Consider the following 16,007-nt stretch of genomic DNA (forward strand, 5'->3'; position numbering starts at 1 on the left):
GTGTACTGCCACCTATATGGTAAATCACGGGTACATGTTTTTTCCCAAAGGGGATAACTATACATTTCTTGGCATTGAGCTTGAGCCAATGGCTCTGGCACCAAGCATTTGTTTCTGTAAGGCCCTTTTGTAGAGTATCCACATCATTTGGGGATTCAATAATGGCTCCCAGTTTGCAGTCATCTGCGAACTTTGTTAGCCAGAGTCCCTTAGTGTTGGCCTGTACTTCAGAGAAGTAGATGCCAAACAAGAGCGGTCCCAGGACTGAACCCTGAGGTACTCCACTTGTCACTTGTCTGAGGCTGGATTTGGAGTCATCTACTTTTACAGTGTGGGTTCTATCAGTAAGCCAGTTAGCAGCCCATTGGGTGACATAGGGGTTAATGCCCAGCTTAGTAAGTTTATCTATGATTCCAGAGTGGGGGATGGTGTCAAAGGCCTTGGCAAGGTCTAGATAGGCTGTGTGGACCACCTTACCCTCGTCCATGGCTCTGGAGACTGATTCAAAGAAGTCAGTAAGGTTCAGGAGACAAGATCAGCCCTTCATGAACCCAAACTGGGTGGGGTCCAGTGTTTGAAGGTTGCCAATGTCTTTGTTTATAAGTTCCATGATAATACGCTCCATGGCCTTGCAGATGAGGCTCGTCAGACTGATGGGACAGTAGTTTCTGGGATCCAAGGTGGATCCCCCCTTGTGGAGTGGGATAACTGCAGCTCTGCGCCACTCAGGGGGCACGAAACCTGAGGTGAGGCTATGATTAAACATGACACTTAGGTGAGGTGCCAGTTCATATTGTAGTTCATGTAGTACACAGCCCAGGATGTCATCTGGTCCCAAGGATGCTGTATTCTTAGCTTTGGAGAATGCGTTTTTTTACCTGTGTAGCTGTTATTACTGGAATTTGGCAATCTTCCGGTATTGAGATGGGCCATTTAGGGGGTGAGAGGGGGGGTGAAGTTGGCACTGAATCGATCTGCTAGGATATTGGCAATATCCTTGGGATCAGTATATTTAATGCCATTCTGTTTTAGCACAGAGCAGGTCTGAGCATTGCCATTTAGATTCTTGACATAGTTATAGAATGCCTTGTGGTTGTCTTTGGAATCTTTGGCAATTTTATTTTTGTAATTAGCTTTGGAGGATTTTTATGAGGGATCTCCACCTGGGTTATCCCTGGACAAAAGCCACAGTAACAAATATTCTGGTCAAAGTTAATATTCTCATTTTTCTCAACTCCTGGATGTGCCCTATTGGACTCCAAAGACCTGCAATATCCACCCACCAAATCCTGCCTGGGTTATTCTCCACCTGGGTTATCCCTGGACAAAAGCCACAGTAACAAATATTCTGGTCAAAGTTAATATTCTCATTTTTCTCAACTCCTGGATGTGCCCTATTGGACTCCAAAGACCTGCAATATCCACCCACCAAATCCTGCCTGGGTTATTCTCCACCTGGGTTATCCCTGGACAAAAGCCACAGTAACAAATATTCTGGTCAAAGTTAATATTCTCATTTTCTCAACTCCTGGATGTGCCCTATTGGACTCCAAAGACCTGCAATATCCACCCACCAAATCCTGCCTGGGTTATTCTCCACCTGGGTTATCCCTGGACAAAAGCCACAGTAACAAATATTCTGGTCAAAGTTAATATTCTCATTTTTCTCAACTCCTGGATGTGCCCTATTGGACTCCAAAGACCTGCAATATCCACCCACCAAATCCTGCCTGGGTTATTCTCCACCTGGGTTATCCCTGGACAAAAGCCACAGTAACAAATATTGTATGTCAGTGTTTTTGATTTTATCAAAAGCAGCATTTTGTTTTAACTAGTCCACTACTCTTGTTAGATGTACTAGACTACTGCCAGACTCTGCCAGCAGCCATAACCTCCCCCCTGTCTATCTACTGCTCTACACCATAGTCTGGTCTCCTTGTCTCTGTAGGCCCCACCCTTTATTGAACTAGCCCTCTAACCTCTCTTTCCCACTACTTGCCTTTCCCCCACTCCCACCTCCTGTGCTCTCTTGCCAAGGTAATCCCAGACTTTGACCTCTAAGGGTTAGTCTCTACCCTCCACTGAAACCAATCTATCTCTCTCCCTACCTCCTACTGAAATCATTTTATGCTTGTTGCTCTTTTCTCACTTACTATTCTTTTTCTTTCATCCTTCTAAGCCCTGTCTATATCTCCTTCCCATAGTCCTTTCAATCCTCTACCTAGCTCTCCTTCACTACCTCCACCTCTTCTAGGCATCCCTTTAATCTCTCCCTGAATTGTGTCTCCTCTAATTCTCTCATCCTTTTATTTACCCTTACCCTCAGTATAACCTTATCTGTCTTCTCTTCTCCTGCCTCCTGCCCTTGACTACTACCTTACTGATTGTTTTTCTCCCACTGCTCTCGCCTTACTGGTACATCTCTGGTTATTCTACCCTGTTCTTATATTCTAACTAGCCCCTACCCACTAACTTACTTCCACCCCTCTCTTACTTCTGTACTTCTCCTCTTTGCTTCTTCCCCTACTTTGCTTCCCTACCACTCTCCACAGAACACTGGGTTAATTTTCCTTCTCCATTTAACACTTGACTAATTCCAGATAATTACTGGACTTTCCCTTGTATCTATATCTTCACCCCATCTCTATTTGTTGTACCCTGCTTGTCCATTTCTCTGTTATCCTCCAGCACCTCCTACGTTTTACTAGTCTTCCGTCTCCTTTGTGCTTTTGTATTCTCTGCCCTCCCCCCAGCTTACGACTTCCGTCCCGTAACTTATAATTATGTGTAATTCCCTAGAGGCGCCATCTTTATTCTCCCCCTTTGCGCGTGGCTGCTGACTGAGCTGTGGTGTCTACCTTTTTATAACAAAGTAAGTTTTTTGTATGTTTTTGCCATATGTACATCTGTGACTTTTTTAAGCATTACCTATCTAGTTCCCTTGTCTATACTAAGTGTAGCCTTATGCTGTGGTTACTTTTTATTTTTTGTTTCACTCCGTAATGTCCTGTACACTTGTACTTGCTTAAATCATACCACTTTGCCGCCTTAACTGTGGCGCCTTAGCCGCTGCTTCTACTATGCTAGAAACAAGTTATTTGCACCCTCGTTTGCTTGTTTAGGATCGTTAAACAGTATTTATTCCACTGTTAATAACTGTCTCCCGTAACTTTAGCTTTTTACCTGATTTATGTGTAGCCTTACTACAGTCTCAATGCCTCTAACCTTATAACCACTTGCTTGGAGAGCTTGCCAGTAGTTAGCGTTCTCCTAATCTAGCCTCTCCGTACTACCTGCAGTTTAAATACAACTGTCTAAATACTCCCTTTAAGTGCATGCTGATTTAAAGGCGATTAGTGGTTTTGTTAAAGAATCTGTCCCTTAAATACCAGTATAGCTAGTAGTTATTATTTTTTCTTTTTAGCCTCTCCACTACCTGCTGTCTAAATCGACTGTCTATATACTCCTTTAAGCGCTTGACTGTTTTAAAGGAGATTAGTGGTTTTGTTAATGAAACTGTCCCTTTAATACCAGTATAGTTAGTACTTATGGTTTTTTCCTTGTTCCTTATCCTCCTAAGGTGCCAGCCTTGTCGTAATTACTTTCACTTTACACAGCGCACGCTGCTGTTTATGAGCCTTTATCTGGGGTACAGGTTAACCTGTAAGCGTAATTTTCCGCTATATCACTGTTAGTCTCCTTCCTGGAACTCGTGCGCTGATTACTTAGTCGGTACCATAGTCCCTTATTATATATTAGAAGCATAGATTTGATGGAGGTACCTCCTTGTCACCCTTAAAGTAATCCTTTTACCAAACACTATTTTAGATGATAACGTGCCCTTTGTAGTGCATGAGCCATCCAGCCATGTATAGCTGTGTTATGTTAATCCATGCTAGTATACTGTAATATCCCTGAGCTGAAGATACAAGTAGCTTTGTGAACTACCTCTGCTTAGAAAGTATTTCTAATTTTTTTAGCTGTGTCGATTTCCTTGGTGATACTTCCAACAATAATTCAATACCTATTTTACGACTGTCCAACTATAATATTGCAGCGTCTAGACTTGTATCTAGGCTGGGTTTAGGATGCCAGAACCTGAATTCCTCTTGTTTATTATAGTATAATGAACTCTCTATCATGTTGAAGGATATGGTTTCAACTTATATTTTACTTGCCTCACTTTGTGTCATCCTATCTTAATAGCTAAGCATAGTTGCTGTCCCATAATTTATTAGATTATGCTACTGTGTTTGCACTGTGTTTTGTTCTATGCTTTTGCTGTTTTATTTTTTAAAATCCTGCTGCTGATGATTACTGCCTAAACAAGAGTTTGTATTTTTATTTCTGAACTTAAGCTGTCAACTCCTGGTGCATATGCTTTTATGTTGAACTAGATCTTGTAAGACTGTTAAATTCGCAGTGCTAATGAATAATCTCACCTGCTTGACCTAGTTCTAATTTATAACACTCTGCTCATTTATTTTTATTTATTTTTCTTACCAGCTGGTCAAAGTTAATATTCTCATTTTTCTCAACTCCTGGATGTGCCCTATTGGACTCCAAAGACCTGCAATATCCACCCACCAAATCCTGCCTGGGTTATTCTCCACCTGGGTTATCCCTGGACAAAAGCCACAGTAACAAATATTGTATGTCAGTGTTTTGATTTTATCAAAAGCAGCATTTTGTCTTTAACTAGTCCACTACTCTTGTTAGATGTACTAGACTACTGCCAGACTCTGCCAGCAGCCATAACCTCCCCCCTGTCTATCTACTGCTCTACACCATAGTCTGGTCTCCTTGTCTCTGTAGGCCCCACCCTTTATTGAACTAGCCCTCTAACCTCTCTTTCCCACTACTTGCCTTTCCCCCACTCCCACCTCCTGTGCTCTCTTGCCAAGGTAATCCCAGACTTTGACCTCTAAGGGTTAGTCTCTACCCTCCACTGAAACCAATCTATCTCTCTCCCTACCTCCTACTCGAAATCATTTTATGCTTGTTGCTCTTTTCTCACTTACTATTCTTTTTCTTTCATCCTTCTAAGCCCTGTCTATATCTCCTTCCCATAGTCCTTTCAATCCTCTACCTAGCTCTCCTTCACTACCTCCACCTCTTCTAGGCATCCCTTTAATCTCTCCCTGAATTGTGTCTCCTCTAATTCTCTCATCCTTTTATTTACCCTTACCCTCAGTATAACCTTATCTGTCTTCTCTTCTCCTGCCTCCTGCCCTTGACTACTACCTTACTGATTGTTTTTCTCCCACTGCTCTCGCCTTACTGGTACATCTCTGGTTATTCTACCCTGTTCTTATATTCTAACTAGCCCCTACCCACTAACTTACTTCCACCCCTCTCTTACTTCTGTACTTCTCCTCTTTGCTTCTTCCCCTACTTTGCTTCCCTACCACTCTCCACAGAACACTGGGTTAATTTTCCTTCTCCATTTAACACTTGACTAATTCCAGATAATTACTGGACTTTCCCCTTGTATCTATATCATCACCCCATCTCTATTTGTTGTACCCTGCTTGTCCATTTCTCTGTTATCCTCCAGCACCTCCTACGTTTTACTAGTCTTCCGTCTCCTTTGTGCTTTTGTATTCTCTGCCCTCCCCCCAGCTTACGACTTCCGTCCCGTAACTTATAATTATGTGTAATTCCCTAGAGGCGCCATCTTTATTCTCCCCCTTTGCGCGTGGCTGCTGACTGAGCTGTGGTGTCTACCTTTTTATAACAAAGTAAGTTTTTTGTATGTTTTTGCCATATGTACATCTGTGACTTTTTTAAGCATTACCTATCTAGTTCCCTTGTCTATACTAAGTGTAGCCTTATGCTGTGGTTACTTTTTATTTTTTGTTTCACTCCGTAATGTCCTGTACACTTGTACTTGCTTAAATCATACCACTTTGCCGCCTTAACTGTGGCGCCTTAGCCGCTGCTTCTACTATGCTAGAAACAAGTTATTTGCACCCTCGTTTGCTTGTTTAGGATCGTTAAACAGTATTTATTCCACTGTTAATAACTGTCTCCCGTAACTTTAGCTTTTTACCTGATTTATGTGTAGCCTTACTACAGTCTCAATGCCTCTAACCTTATAACCACTTGCTTGGAGAGCTTGCCAGTAGTTAGCGTTCTCCTAATCTAGCCTCTCCGTACTACCTGCAGTTTAAATACAACTGTCTAAATACTCCCTTTAAGTGCATGCTGATTTAAAGGCGATTAGTGGTTTTGTTAAAGAATCTGTCCCTTAAATACCAGTATAGCTAGTAGTTATTATTTTTTTCTTTTTTAGCCTCTCCGTACTACCTGCTGTCTAAATACGACTGTCTATATACTCCCTTTAAGCGCTTGACTGTTTTAAAGGAGATTAGTGGTTTTGTTAATGAAACTGTCCCTTTAATACCAGTATAGTTAGTAGTTATCGTTTTTTTCTTTTTTCCTTTTTCTCCTAAGGTGTCAGCTCTGTCGTAATTACTTTCACTTTACACAGCGTACGCGCTGCTGTTTATGAGCCTTTTATCTGGGGTACAGGTTAACCTGTAAGCGTAATTTTCCCGCTATATCACTGTTAGTCTCCTTCCTGGAACTCGTGCGCTGATTACGAGTCGGTACCATAGTCCCTTATTATATATTAGAAGCATAGATTTGATGGAGGTACCTCCTTGTCACCCTTAAAGTAATCCTTTTTACCAAACACTATTTTAGATGATAACGTGCCCTTTGTAGTGCATGAGCCATCCAGCCATGTATAGCTGTGTTATGTTAATCCATGCTAGTATACTGTAATATCCCCTGAGCTGAAGGTACAAGTAGCTTTGTGAACTACCTCTGCTTAGAAAGTATTTCTAATTTTTTAGCTGTGTCGATTTCCTTGGTGATACTTCCAACAATAATTCAATACCTATTTTACGACTGTCCAACTATAATATTGCAGCGTCTAGACTTGTATCTAGGCTGGGTTTAGGATGCCAGAACCTGAATTCCTCTTGTTTATTATAGTATAATGAACTCTCTATCATGTTGAAGGATATGGTTTCAACTTATATTTTACTTGCCTCACTTTGTGTCATCCTATCTTAATAGCTAAGCATAGTTGCTGTCCCATAATTTATTAGATTATGCTACTGTGTTTGCACTGTGTTTTGTTCTATGCTTTTGCTGTTTTATTTTTTAAAATCCTGCTGCTGATGATTACTGCCTAAACAAGAGTTTGTATTTTTATTTCTGAACTTAAGCTGTCAACTCCTGGTGCATATGCTTTTATGTTGAACTAGATCTTGTAAGACTGTTAAATTCGCAGTGCTAATGAATAATCTCACCTGCTTGACCTAGTTCTAATTTATAACACTCTGCTCATTTATTTTTATTTATTTTTCTTACCAGCTGGTCAAAGTTAATATTCTCATTTTCTCAACTCCTGGATGTGCCCTATTGGACTCCAAAGACCTGCAATATCCACCCACCAAATCCTGCCTGGGTTATTCTCCACCTGGGTTATCCCTGGACAAAAGCCACAGTAACAAATATTGTATGTCAGTGTTTTGATTTTATCAAAAGCAGCATTTTTGTTTTAACTAGTCCACTACTCTTGTTAGATGTACTAGACTACTGCCAGACTCTGCCAGCAGCCATAACCTCCCCCCTGTCTATCTACTGCTCTACACCATAGTCTGGTCTCCTTGTCTCTGTAGGCCCCACCCTTTATTGAACTAGCCCTCTAACCTCTCTTTCCCACTACTTGCCTTTCCCCCACTCCCACCTCCTGTGCTCTCTTGCCAAGGTAATCCCAGACTTTGACCTCTAAGGGTTAGTCTCTACCCTCCACTGAAACCAATCTATCTCTCTCCCTACCTCCTACTCGAAATCATTTTATGCTTGTTGCTCTTTTCTCACTTACTATTCTTTTTCTTTCATCCTTCTAAGCCCTGTCTATATCTCCTTCCCATAGTCCTTTCAATCCTCTACCTAGCTCTCCTTCACTACCTCCACCTCTTCTAGGCATCCCTTTAATCTCTCCCTGAATTGTGTCTCCTCTAATTCTCTCATCCTTTTATTTACCCTTACCCTCAGTATAACCTTATCTGTCTTCTCTTCTCCTGCCTCCTGCCCTTGACTACTACCTTACTGATTGTTTTTCTCCCACTGCTCTCGCCTTACTGGTACATCTCTGGTTATTCTACCCTGTTCTTATATTCTAACTAGCCCCTACCCACTAACTTACTTCCACCCTCTCTTACTTCTGTACTTCTCCTCTTTGCTTCTTCCCCTACTTTGCTTCCCTACCACTCTCCACAGAACACTGGGTTAATTTTCCTTCTCCATTTAACACTTGACTAATTCCAGATAATTACTGGACTTTCCCCTTGTATCTATATCATCACCCCATCTCTATTTGTTGTACCCTGCTTGTCCATTTCTCTGTTATCCTCCAGCACCTCCTACGTTTTACTAGTCTTCCGTCTCCTTTGTGCTTTTGTATTCTCTGCCCTCCCCCCAGCTTACGACTTCCGTCCCGTAACTTATAATTATGTGTAATTCCCTAGAGGCGCCATCTTTATTCTCCCCCTTTGCGCGTGGCTGCTGACTGAGCTGTGGTGTCTACCTTTTTATAACAAAGTAAGTTTTTTGTATGTTTTTGCCATATGTACATCTGTGACTTTTTTAAGCATTACCTATCTAGTTCCCTTGTCTATACTAAGTGTAGCCTTATGCTGTGGTTACTTTTTATTTTTTGTTTCACTCCGTAATGTCCTGTACACTTGTACTTGCTTAAATCATACCACTTTGCCGCCTTAACTGTGGCGCCTTAGCCGCTGCTTCTACTATGCTAGAAACAAGTTATTTGCACCCTCGTTTGCTTGTTTAGGATCGTTAAACAGTATTTATTCCACTGTTAATAACTGTCTCCCGTAACTTTAGCTTTTTACCTGATTTATGTGTAGCCTTACTACAGTCTCAATGCCTCTAACCTTATAACCACTTGCTTGGAGAGCTTGCCAGTAGTTAGCGTTCTCCTAATCTAGCCTCTCCATTACTACCTGCAGTTTAAATACAACTGTCTAAATACTCCCTTTAAGTGCATGCTGATTTAAAGGCGATTAGTGGTTTTGTTAAAGAATCTGTCCCTTAAATACCAGTATAGCTAGTAGTTATTATTTTTTCTTTTTTAGCCTCTCCGTACTACCTGCTGTCTAAATACGACTGTCTATATACTCCCTTTAAGCGCTTGACTGTTTTAAAGGAGATTAGTGGTTTTGTTAATGAAACTGTCCCTTTAATACCAGTATAGTTAGTAGTTATCGTTTTTTCTTTTTTCCTTTTTCTCCTAAGGTGTCAGCTCTGTCGTAATTACTTTCACTTTACACAGCGTACGCGCTGCTGTTTATGAGCCTTTTATCTGGGGTACAGGTTAACCTGTAAGCGTAATTTTCCGCTATATCCCTGTTAGTGACCTCCCTGGAACTCGTCAGCTGATTACGAGTCGGTACCATAGTCCCTTATTATATATTAGAAGCATAGATTTGATGGAGGTACCTCCTTGTCACCCTTAAAGTAATCCTTTTTACCAAACACTATTTTAGATGATAACGTGCCCTTTGTAGTGCATGAGCCATCCAGCCATGTATAGCTGTGTTATGTTAATCCATGCTAGTATACTGTAATATCCCTGAGCTGAAGGTACAAGTAGCTTTGTGAACTACCTCTGCTTAGAAAGTATTTCTAATTTTTTAGCTGTGTCGATTTCCTTGGTGATACTTCCAACAATAATTCAATACCTATTTTACGACTGTCCAACTATAATATTGCAGCGTCTAGACTTGTATCTAGGCTGGGTTTAGGATGCCAGAACCTGAATTCCTCTTGTTTATTATAGTATAATGAACTCTCTATCATGTTGAAGGATATGGTTTCAACTTATATTTTACTTGCCTCACTTTGTGTCATCCTATCTTAATAGCTAAGCATAGTTGCTGTCCCATAATTTATTAGATTATGCTACTGTGTTTGCACTGTGTTTTGTTCTATGCTTTTGCTGTTTTATTTTTAAAATCCTGCTGCTGATGATTACTGCCTAAACAAGAGTTTGTATTTTTATTTCTGAACTTAAGCTGTCAACTCCTGGTGCATATGCTTTTATGTTGAACTAGATCTTGTAAGACTGTTAAATTCGCAGTGCTAATGAATAATCTCACCTGCTTGACCTAGTTCTAATTTATAACACTCTGCTCATTTATTTTTATTTATTTTTCTTACCAGCTGGTCAAAGTTAATATTCTCATTTTTCTCAACTCCTGGATGTGCCCTATTGGACTCCAAAGACCTGCAATATCCACCCACCAAATCCTGCCTGGGTTATTCTCCACCTGGGTTATCCCTGGACAAAAGCCACAGTAACAAATATTGTATGTCAGTGTTTTTGATTTTATCAAAAGCAGCATTTTGTTTTAACTAGTCCACTACTCTTGTTAGATGTACTAGACTACTGCCAGACTCTGCCAGCAGCCATAACCTCCCCCCTGTCTATCTACTGCTCTACACCATAGTCTGGTCTCCTTGTCTCTGTAGGCCCCACCCTTTATTGAACTAGCCCTCTAACCTCTCTTTCCCACTACTTGCCTTTCCCCCACTCCCACCTCCTGTGCTCTCTTGCCAAGGTAATCCCAGACTTTGACCTCTAAGGGTTAGTCTCTACCCTCCACTGAAACCAATCTATCTCTCTCCCTACCTCCTACTCGAAATCATTTTATGCTTGTTGCTCTTTTCTCACTTACTATTCTTTTTCTTTCATCCTTCTAAGCCCTGTCTATATCTCCTTCCCATAGTCCTTTCAATCCTCTACCTAGCTCTCCTTCACTACCTCCACCTCTTCTAGGCATCCCTTTAATCTCTCCCTGAATTGTGTCTCCTCTAATTCTCTCATCCTTTTATTTACCCTTACCCTCAGTATAACCTTATCTGTCTTCTCTTCTCCTGCCTCCTGCCCTTGACTACTACCTTACTGATTGTTTTTCTCCCACTGCTCTCGCCTTACTGGTACATCTCTGGTTATTCTACCCTGTTCTTATATTCTAACTAGCCCCTACCCACTAACTTACTTCCACCCCTCTCTTACTTCTGTACTTCTCCTCTTTGCTTCTTCCCCTACTTTGCTTCCCTACCACTCTCCACAGAACACTGGGTTAATTTTCCTTCTCCATTTAACACTTGACTAATTCCAGATAATTACTGGACTTTCCCCTTGTATCTATATCATCACCCCATCTCTATTTGTTGTACCCTGCTTGTCCATTTCTCTGTTATCCTCCAGCACCTCCTACGTTTTACTAGTCTTCCGTCTCCTTTGTGCTTTTGTATTCTCTGCCCTCCCCCCAGCTTACGACTTCCGTCCCGTAACTTATAATTATGTGTAATTCCCTAGAGGCGCCATCTTTATTCTCCCCCTTTGCGCGTGGCTGCTGACTGAGCTGTGGTGTCTACCTTTTTATAACAAAGTAAGTTTTTTGTATGTTTTTGCCATATGTACATCTGTGACTTTTTAAGCATTACCTATCTAGTTCCCTTGTCTATACTAAGTGTAGCCTTATGCTGTGGTTACTTTTTATTTTTTGTTTCACTCCGTAATGTCCTGTACACTTGTACTTGCTTAAATCATACCACTTTGCCGCCTTAACTGTGGCGCCTTAGCCGCTGCTTCTACTATGCTAGAAACAAGTTATTTGCACCCTCGTTTGCTTGTTTAGGATCGTTAAACAGTATTTATTCCACTGTTAATAACTGTCTCCCGTAACTTTAGCTTTTTACCTGATTTATGTGTAGCCTTACTACAGTCTCAATGCCTCTAACCTTATAACCACTTGCTTGGAGAGCTTGCCAGTAGTTAGCGTTCTCCTAATCTAGCCTCTCCGTACTACCTGCAGTTTAAATACAACTGTCTAAATACTCCCTTTAAGTGCATGCTGATTTAAAGGCGATTAGTGGTTTTGTTAAAGAATCTGTCCCTTAAATACCAGTATAGCTAGTAGTTATTATTTTTTTCTTTTTTAGCCTCTCCGTACTACCTGCTGTCTAAATACGACTGTCTATATACTCCCTTTAAGCGCTTGACTGTTTTAAAGGAGATTAGTGGTTTTGTTAATGAAACTGTCCCTTTAATACCAGTATAGTTAGTAGTTATCGTTTTTTTTTTTCCTTTTTCTCCTAAGGTGTCAGCTCTGTCGTAATTACTTTCACTTTACACAGCGTACGCGCTGCTGTTTATGAGCCTTTTATCTGGGGTACAGGTTAACCTGTAAGCGTAATTTTCCCGCTATATCACTGTTAGTCTCCTTCCTGGAACTCGTGCGCTGATTACGAGTCGGTACCATAGTCCCTTATTATATATTAGAAGCATAGATTTGATGGAGGTACCTCCTTGTCACCCTTAAAGTAATCCTTTTTACCAAACACTATTTTAGATGATAACGTGCCCTTTGTAGTGCATGAGCCATCCAGCCATGTATAGCTGTGTTATGTTAATCCATGCTAGTATACTGTAATATCCCTGAGCTGAAGGTACAAGTAGCTTTGTGAACTACCTCTGCTTAGAAAGTATTTCTAATTTTTAGCTGTGTCGATTTCCTTGGTGATACTTCCAACAATAATTCAATACCTATTTTCGACTGTCCAACTATAATATTGCAGCGTCTAGACTTGTATCTAGGCTGGGTTTAGGATGCCAGAACCTGAATTCCTCTTGTTTATTATAGTATAATGAACTCTCTATCATGTTGAAGGATATGGTTTCAACTTATATTTTACTTGCCTCACTTTGTGTCATCCTATCTTAATAGCTAAGCATAGTTGCTGTCCCATAATTTATTAGATTATGCTACTGTGTTTGCACTGTGTTTTGTTCTATGCTTTTGCTGTTTTATTTTTAAAATCCTGCTGCTGATGATTACTGCCTAAACAAGAGTTTGTATTTTTATTTCTGAACTTAAGCTGTCAACTCCTGGTGCATATGCTTTTATGTTGAACTAGATCTTGTAAGACTGTTAAATTCGCAGTGCTAATGAATAATCTCACCTGCTTGACCTAGTTCTAATTTATAACACTCTGCTCATTTATTTTTATTTATTTTTCTTACCAGCTGGTCAAAGTTAATATTCTCATTTTTCTCAACTCCTGGATGTGCCCTATTGGACTCCAAAGACCTGCAATATCCACCCACCAAATCCTGCCTGGGTTATTCTCCACCTGGGTTATCCCTGGACAAAAGCCACAGTAACAAATATTGTATGTCAGTGTTTTTGATTTTATCAAAAGCAGCATTTTTGTTTTTAACTAGTCCACTACTCTTGTTAGATGTACTAGACTACTGCCAGACTCTGCCAGCAGCCATAACCTCCCCCCTGTCTATCTACTGCTCTACACCATAGTCTGGTCTCCTTGTCTCTGTAGGCCCCACCCTTTATTGAACTAGCCCTCTAACCTCTCTTTCCCACTACTTGCCTTTCCCCCACTCCCACCTCCTGTGCTCTCTTGCCAAGGTAATCCCAGACTTTGACCTCTAAGGGTTAGTCTCTACCCTCCACTGAAACCAATCTATCTCTCTCCCTACCTCCTACTCGAAATCATTTTATGCTTGTTGCTCTTTTCTCACTTACTATTCTTTTTCTTTCATCCTTCTAAGCCCTGTCTATATCTCCTTCCCATAGTCCTTTCAATCCTCTACCTAGCTCTCCTTCACTACCTCCACCTCTTCTAGGCATCCCTTTAATCTCTCCCTGAATTGTGTCTCCTCTAATTCTCTCATCCTTTTATTTACCCTTACCCTCAGTATAACCTTATCTGTCTTCTCTTCTCCTGCCTCCTGCCCTTGACTACTACCTTACTGATTGTTTTTCTCCCACTGCTCTCGCCTTACTGGTTTCTGCCCTTCGGCTCCCTCCCTACCCCCAATTCCCACCCACCCCTAGGGGTCCTTAACTTATACCTCACTCAACACTCCCTTATTTCCCTTAACCTATCTCCATCCTTCAAATTACTAGGCCTCTCCCCTTAACTTATATCTCTTTTTCACTCCCTCCTCTTGCTCCTCCTATCTCATAACACTATCTCTAGAACAATCTCCCAACTCTTTCATTACCTATTTAACTCTATCACTTTCTCCCTCTCCTTCTATTTTCTCCTTTTACCTTGCCTTACCACACTTTGTACTTGCTATCTCCAGTATCTACCTGTTAATTTTAAATTCTTCTTACCTCATATTGCCTTTTCTGTTTTGTTTTTTTCCCTCAAAACCCTCCTCTGTAAGTTGGCACATTTCTACTTACTCTTAGAACTGACCTTCTCTCACAAACTACATTCATCTGATACTTACTCTCTACCATGTCTCCAACACACAAAGCTTTTTTCATTTATATCCTATTCTTTACCACTACTATAGCCTCCCTATCCATACCTTATTTTATCACATTCTTTGAAAACATTACTTTACATGAACAAAATCTTCATCTCCAGCAAACTTTACCATCCTCTTTTTTCAACACCCTTAATCATAGTAACATAACCTGTACCTTTCACTATCTACTACCAAAATACCACAGAACAACTCATGTCACCTTCTACTTAGACAAAAAGAATTTTAATATCTCTCTAAAGATCCTTAAATTCCTACTCTATCCCCAGCACCACCTCCTCCTACATGGGGATGTTCATCCTAACCCTGGTCCCAATACCAAGAATAAATCTAACCTAAATAATACTCCTTCACCTACACCTTCATCCTGTACTAAATCAGCTAACTCCCTTTCGAATAGCTCACCTTAATATTAGAAGTATAAATAACAAATTACACCACCTACATTCACTCCTGGACTTGCACTCATTTGATATTCTATGTCTTACAGAAACCTGGCTAAAACCCTCTACACAAGACCAGGAAATTACCCCTCCTGGCTATAACATACTTAGACGTGACCGCATAAAGAAGAAAGGCGGAGGTATAGCCATTATCTATAAATCTAATCTCCAAGTTACCCTCTATAATGAACTTCCATCGCTAGACTCCAAATCTGAAATATTATCTACCAAACTCCAAATTAACAACAACAAATCTATCTACCTAATTTGTATATATCTTCCCCCTGGAAACAATACTCATATTCTAGAAAACTTACTTAGTTCACTTTCTAACCAACTACCCCAAGAAACCATTATACTTGGTGACTTTAACATTGACTGGATAACCTGTTCATCCCAGCACCCTACTAACCACATAAATCTCTATGGATTCTCTCAATTAATAACCACTCCAACTAGAATCCATAAACCAAATAGGAAAGAAACAACTCTTGACTGGATCCTTATTAATAACCACCCTAGCATTTATACTCCAGGAACCCTTCCTGATAATATTAGTGACCATATGCTTACATATGTCATTAGACAAAAATTGCACATCCCAACTACCCATAAACTCAACACATCCCGCTCAAAAAATTCTTCAACCCTGATAATTTCCTGAATGAATTGCAAGCATGTGACTGGTCTCCACTGACTCACCTTGCACTTGATGAGGCAGTGACCTACTTTAACACCAACTTTCTAAAAATCCTAGACTATCACGCTCCTTTTTGCTCTACTAGGATAAGATCCAAATCTGCCCCATGGCTAACTAAACAAACTAAGCAAAAATGATCCTAAGAAATAAAATATGGGCCAAATGGAGAGCTACCAAATGTCCATCTGATCACCTCCTCTTTAAACAATTAAGAAATGCCACCAAGAAAGATACTCTTAGAGATAAAAAGGAATTTTATCTTCACCTTCAACAAACCAGTCAACAAACCCCTCAAAATTTTGGTCTGGTATTAATAAACTTCTTAAACCAGGACATTCAACTACTCCTACCCCTTCAGGCTTCAACCTCAGCAATTCCACCCAGATCCCAGATGCCTTTAACAATTATTTTACAGAAGCCATTCAAACTCTAGCTAATTCATTACCCACACCTACTGCTT

General features: G+C 40.5%; 1 protein-coding gene and 1 long non-coding RNA gene across 2 annotated transcripts in view; both read left to right on the plus strand.

Annotated features, from left to right (window-relative positions):
* Positions 1–16,007, plus strand: part of RPTOR (regulatory associated protein of MTOR complex 1) — a 5,042,670-nt gene that overhangs the window by 2,541,032 nt on the left and 2,485,631 nt on the right. The window lies entirely within an intron of this gene.
* Positions 7,419–13,735, plus strand: LOC122799184. The gene is made up of 3 exons (XR_006364435.1): positions 7,419–7,531; positions 10,261–10,406; positions 13,133–13,735. It is a non-coding gene; the product is annotated as an uncharacterized LOC122799184 (long non-coding RNA).

This window comes from Protopterus annectens, chromosome 4.part0 (genome assembly GCF_019279795.1).
Source record: "Protopterus annectens isolate FY-2018-M chromosome 4.part0, PAN1.0, whole genome shotgun sequence".
NCBI classification, from domain to species: domain Eukaryota; kingdom Metazoa; phylum Chordata; order Ceratodontiformes; family Protopteridae; genus Protopterus; species Protopterus annectens.